This window comes from Pundamilia nyererei, unplaced genomic scaffold (assembly GCF_000239375.1).
Source record: "Pundamilia nyererei isolate P.nyererei 1_Seehausen unplaced genomic scaffold, PunNye1.0 scaffold00170, whole genome shotgun sequence".
Lineage (NCBI taxonomy): Eukaryota > Metazoa > Chordata > Actinopteri > Cichliformes > Cichlidae > Pundamilia > Pundamilia nyererei.
The window spans coordinates 564,067-570,683 of NW_005187571.1; positions in this window are offsets into that span (position 1 = coordinate 564,067).

Below are 6,617 nucleotides of genomic sequence, written 5' to 3' on the forward strand. Positions count from 1 at the left end.
TTTTTTTTTCACATTCTGTCTCTCACAGTTGAAGTGTACCTCTGGTGCAAATTACTGACCTCTATCATTTTAGGTGGGGGAACTTGCACAATCGGTGGCTGACTAAATACTTTTTTGCCCCACTGTATACTCGTTTTATACCCAGTCATGCCAATTAACCTAATTAACTACAACATGTTACTCCAGTTGTTGTTGTTGTTGTTGTTGTTGTTGTTTTGTCTTTTTTGTTTTTTAATATTTTTCCTCATGAATTAAAATATCTCAGTTTAAACCCTGGATGTTGAGTTTTCAGATTTGCAGATCACTGCATTGTGTTTTTATTCACAATTGAAACAGAATGGCAACTTTTTTGGAATTGGGATTGTACAATTAGGTAAAGTTAAATTACCTTATTGTTAAATAAAACACACCTAAATTGCCTTTCTACAGTTATAACTGTTAAAACTGGTATTCGTGATTCATCGACAGATCGGCTCATTTCCTATCAGGTTTCCAAGTGAGGCCTTTTAAAGACGGATATCTTCTGGTCTCAATACGTGAGGTGGAGAGGACAACGGATAAAAACCCTCTTCCATCTTAGTCATCATAATTTAACCACTTAATCTTACAGCAAGCCTTTATACATATACGAACAAGCCTTTATACACCTCTGCAGAATTTATCATACATGTGTAAATAAATAAAGACAAATCTAGACAAAACAGAGCTTTGTGTCTGAAGCTCTGTCATGCATATAATGACCACATGCACACAGACATGTGCAAAGTATACAAGTGTATGCTTTGTGAGTTGTATTTGAAGCGCTACCAAAACAACAGTGTAGGAGTGTTAGTTGAAAATGCAACAAGTAGTTGTTGTTTTTTTTACATGTATAATTAATAATGCTGACTCTGATGGCTCAATATTTGAATGGCAAGTTTACTGGGCAGACAAACTGACTCATAACTTTTATACACAGAAGAATAAGCATAAACATACAGCTAAACAAAGATAGCAGGGCAAAGCCAAACATGAATAAACATATCTATACGGCTTCCGTGTACAGAGAAAGTTGATGCACAAATATAAATTTAACCTAGATACACAAACATTCTTGTTCTTTGGCAGCTACATTAAACATCACACAGGAGCAAAGCACTAAAGAGCAACAGCAATAACCTCGGCACAGTGGCCAATATGATTTCCTAATTATCTTAGTTCATTATTTAAACACCCTTAATCAGTTTAGAAAACAAAAAAGCTCTTCTGCAATACATTATCGACACATTCTACATCCATGTGGAAGGCAAATGCAAAGCTGGAAGTTCTGGTAGCCTATCACCACCACACAAAGACGACAGAAAGATGTAACCTGCTCCCATCTGTGACTCATGAAGGGATGCTCCAAGCTGCTGCTCAGTGAAAATAGTAAATATATATATGTATATCTTATGACAACTTAGACTGAAACGAGTCAGTTTAAAAAATGTGTGTGTATCCAAATGCTTTGTGTTTTACCTCAAGTAATTATAGTATTATTATATTATAGTTAAGTAAAAGTAGTTGCCATGAATCATTGGTGTGTTACATACGCCATCTTCCTGAAATAGTCACACGTCCATCATCCTGTGTGGACTTGTTACTTTGCCTTAATGCCCTCAAACTGGCAGGAAGCCCAGAGTTACTGCAATGAGGCGTTCACTGACCTGGTCACCTCTGGCTGCCTGGAGGACACACAGCGGGTGCATTACACTGATTGCTCAGTGAGGAAAGGACGAGAGAGGGAAATCATTTTACTGATTTACACACTGACAGTGACCCAGTACAGCAGGATTAAAAAAAAAATATTTTAGCCTCCTGTCAGTTTCATGCTGTCTCACTTCCACTTGGCTTATGGAGCAATAGCAAAACAGCTGCTGTGCTAAAGGTCTACAGCTTTGTGTGAGAACTAGCAGAGCTTATAATATTCTCTTTTGACATGAGAGTTTCAGATGCTGTGATGAGCCTCATGTCACTGTAAAGGCTTTCCTGCTTTGGAATGACTTTTCTGTTATGTAGATTATTCTAATTATTCTTAGATGTTCATGCATGTGCTGTCCATGCAAATATATTTGTTGTTAATGATTCATTAAACTGACAATATCTCTTTTTTCTTTCTGCTGAAAAAGCTGAAAAAGGTCGATTGAAATCCAACACACACAAACTTCTGTGTATTTCTAATGAACTGGGTTTTGTGGTTTGTCAGACAAATGGAAGATCCTTTTTTGTATTTATTTATCTAAACAAATGTGGACAACAAGATTCCCAACTATCTCAGTATTAGGTTTGTACCGAAAGTCTCAAAGTGTAAGATTTCATGTCATGTGCTTGTGCAGCGGTGAGAATGTAGCGTCCCACCTTTGACCTTTACTGCTAGAAATGCAGGGTCCACTGACTGCAGTTCTCCCAAGACCCTGAAACAATAAATATCTGTAATTCCTGGCATATTTCTGGGCTCCTGACTGTCTCTGGGCCTCTAAGTCGCTCACAAGGCTACCCCTTCCCCAGCTTAACCTCCACAATGCACACAACATAGACTCTTACAGGTTATTTCAGAGCATTTCAAGGGACTGAAATACAGAAACTGCTCTTATACAAAGAAGGCTATAGTAGGTTTTAATGGGAAAAGCGTTGCAAGCCCGGTAATCAGGTACAAATGCAAAATGTTCTTCTGTAGTCGAACAGATAAGGTTACTCCTGTATGTGTGCAAAACGGTTTGGTACTGCTTTACATAGTTTATGTCATGATGTCAAGTATTGTTTACTTCCTTTCTGGTGGTGAAGAAAATGAACTGTTTATTTGAGTGATTAACTTTTTAAACTCCCCTCTGCAGTTTAAGGAAGTTTAACTGCACATTTAATCCCTGAGATATTTAAATATAAGAAAAAAAGAAGTGCAATTTGTATACAATAAAGAAATGTTGCTCTGTCAGCCGGACTCATAAATGTGTTACTTCAGTGTTGTATGAGTGGCCATTGGGGTCGTCTTTTTCAGCAGGAAAAGCTGTAAAACGTATGAAAACACAATTGGTTAAAAGACCAAAATTTATGCTCTTCTTCACATTTCTCAAAGTCTTCCACTGGGGCCGGTTTAGAGTCTTTGCTGGGTCGATTTCTCCCCCCCCAACCCGGCCTCGTGTTTGACACCCCCGCCTTAGAGCAAAGCTATAAACCCCCAAAATCACAGTACAAGCTATACATGCGTGCTCTGCACTGTTAGACTGATTTATGTATGTGTATATTCCTTAGGTTGTGGGCTACAGAGCAGCAGCCTGTGGTGAAAAGTCGGTAAATCAAAGAGGAGTGTCAGCATGAGTCATGACTGTATTCATAAACCTCCACACTGCATTTCTGTTTTCAAGTGGACAGATGAAAGACCCCTTTGAACATTTAAAATTATATATATATATTTACATAAGAATGTATCACAACTTTAAAATGAAAAAGACGTGTACACCGACCTGTTTTGTTTTGGGAGATTATGATATGAAAAGGAAGAGAAGCTGACACTGCCTTTGAGTAAGAATACTCAACAGTCCTCTACACTGTCAAGCCAGCAACTATCCCTCTTACCTCCACACTCACACTCATCTTCTTCTCCTTCCTCATCATTAATTAATCAAGACCATTTTTAAGATCATGTATGTTTCTATTTTTAATTCTATAAAACACACCAGTCATGTTCTCAGAGGTTTTTTTTTCTTTCCTCCCACAAAGCAGATAACGTTCTGAAGTGTATAGAAATAACTCTGTAAAGCCTGAACCATTAAACAATAGCCAGAAAATTAAATATGTTTTGAAACTGGAGTGTTATTTGAGTTTTTATTTGGTGCAAGTTATTTGAGTTTTCTTGGGAAAAAACATCACACCGATAATGTAGTGACATGATACACTTGCCTTTACAGGGTTAGGTACTCTATGAATACATGTATGAAAAGCTTATTGTGGGTTGCAGTGTAAAGTACTTTGAGGGGTCAGGGTACATAAAGGGGGACATAAAATCAACCAACTGAATCTGAACTACAGAGAACTGTTTAGCCACACAAATGAATAGACATCACTCAAAAAATGTAACTTAATTTTGTCTTACTGTATAATGTTGCACAGGCTGTCTGCATAATGTGAGTTGTAGCATCAACATTTAAAGTGCACTGTGTGGCATCTTCTTTAGCTGAAGGATATTTGTGTATTTATTTATTTTTCTTCTGTCTGAAGTCTCTGTGCTCAGCTGGGACAACCTCAGCCCAGCAGAGGGCAGTGCTGGACCGGGGAAACAAAAAAAAGTGGCACCGTACCATCACGGTACACCAAATTAGATCATAAACATTTCAAAACAGAATCGGTAAGTCAAACAAACAGTTCAGATGATTTTACTTTTCATCTTATTCTTTACAGAGGGATGAATGTTTTCACCAGGAGTGTACAGACAGTCCAGTCGTAACATAACAAGATAACAGTCATAAGTGCAGAGTGACATGACAAGACAGGAAGGAAAGGAGCACTAAAGGCAGCAGGAGAGCAAGTGAGGGATGGTGATTCCCCTCTCGGCCTTCCCTGTGGCTGGACTTGTCTCTGCTAATGACCCTGTGTGCTGGCTCACACAGACAGATGGTGAATTAACTCCAATTAGCCCACTCTCACCAGATCTTCTCTGACAGCTCTCCACGCACCCACTCATACACACGCTTTGTCTTTTTTCTATTATAGTCATTTCATGGAAACACTAGCACAAACCACAACTGATACCTAAGTCTAGTGCACCATAACCAAAAACCAAGGCTGATACACACTATGTGGACTTCTGCTTTTTGCTCAGAAGTCCTCATGAACAACATTATGATACCACAGCATAAGCAATGCAGCACAATTCTTTGCATTTATTTGTGTCACATGTTGTCCGGAAGAAACAGGCCAACATCTGATTTCTCAAAATAATATTTGCAATTCTGCATCTAAACTCACTCTATAGCAGTTGAAAGCATCGACAAGAATTATTAATCAAAAATATAAACCAAATCACTGGGTGCAGATAAAACAATTCAACAAACAGTAGAAACTGATGTGTTACACACTGTCACTGTGGTTAACATATGCACTGTTTCTCACACTATTTTAGCCACACACAGAAAACCAAGCAGATTCACCAACCGGTACTGTGTGACCACCAGTCATTGTGTTGAGACCCAGCAAGCATGCCTATGCAGGCCCACAGTGGGTAAAGTTTAAGGCTCTGTGGTCAGGGCAAATGTGCACTGATCCCACATGGTCCTCAATTGGGTGCATCCGTAGTTTTCTTGTAGGTAAACCAATGAAAACCCGTCTGGGACGGTTTGCAGTTTTGCCATTTTGGGTCCCAGGGAGCGTTTTCTGTGGGCAACAGACAGTGGGCTTGTCCGTGGAGTCCCAAAGCATGAAACTGCTATCGACCCTGTGTGGGTACACCAACTCGGGGCCCAAATATAGGTTTTTCCAGCCCACGAGGCCCCAAAGTTCACCCACAGATACCCACTGTGGACCTTCCCAGTCACGTTTGCTGGCAAGGAAAACATCATACAGGGAAATTACATACATGCATTAATCTTTTGGGAGGTTGTATCAGGAAGGACATGTAGTATAAATACCTGCCAAATCAAATCAGGTGACCAGCATAAGGAAGAGGTACCAGGCTGTTGTGGGCTTGTATAGTTCTTCCAAATGCTTCTGAGACCCATGTTTGCTGAACAAATATATTGTTAAATTGACAATATATCTTGTTTCTTCAGACTTCAATCACCCAATCCAATAAACAACAACAATAACACAGAGTCAGTAGCAGAATAAACGGTTTGGCCCTGGCCGAGAAGATTTGGCAAGTTTCTCAACTCAACTCTGGTGCTCAACCAACAAATGCCCTCGTAGGACAGCCCACCTAGATGACAAGCATACTGTGGGTACACTGCAACCATACAATAGCCCCCACTGTGGACTCTGTTCTGCTTAGTGTGGGCAACCCACAGTCTGCCCACATGGGCATTAAAGTAAGCATTCTTGCTATAGAGTATGTGCGGTCTGAATGGCCATCATTAATTCATTAATAAGTGACTGAAGTTGCATGTGTTTGCCAGTATTATTAACAAGGCTGCTCAGTTTATCACACTGATGAGAATATATCTCCAGTGTGTGTGTTTAACAGGTGTTGTCCCTGCCATAAAAAGAGCTCCATCAGGGGGTTTGACTGGGCAAGTCCTCTTTGACCTCTGAACCTTCCTGTAAACAGGGTCGACAGGTGCTGAGCGCAGGGCAGAGGTCGGGAGGCTAGCTAGTCTGTGGCCTGACACTATCGAACTCAAAGCAAACATTATGAAAAAATGCAGCAAGATTGCCGCCCATAACCTTTTATCTCTGTGCAGTGTGAGTATTGTGTACGGGCTGTATATGCTACTGCAGTAAAACTGTGTTAAAATATGTGTGTGAGAGAGAGAGAGTGAAGTAATCCCTTAAATCTCTTTAGCTGTTCTGATGCATACTTCAGAGCATGGAGGCAGTATGGACAGCAGCTGTCTGTGAGGGCTGTGTGACCCCGCCAGCACAGAGGGTACAAAAGAAATCGAAACACCACC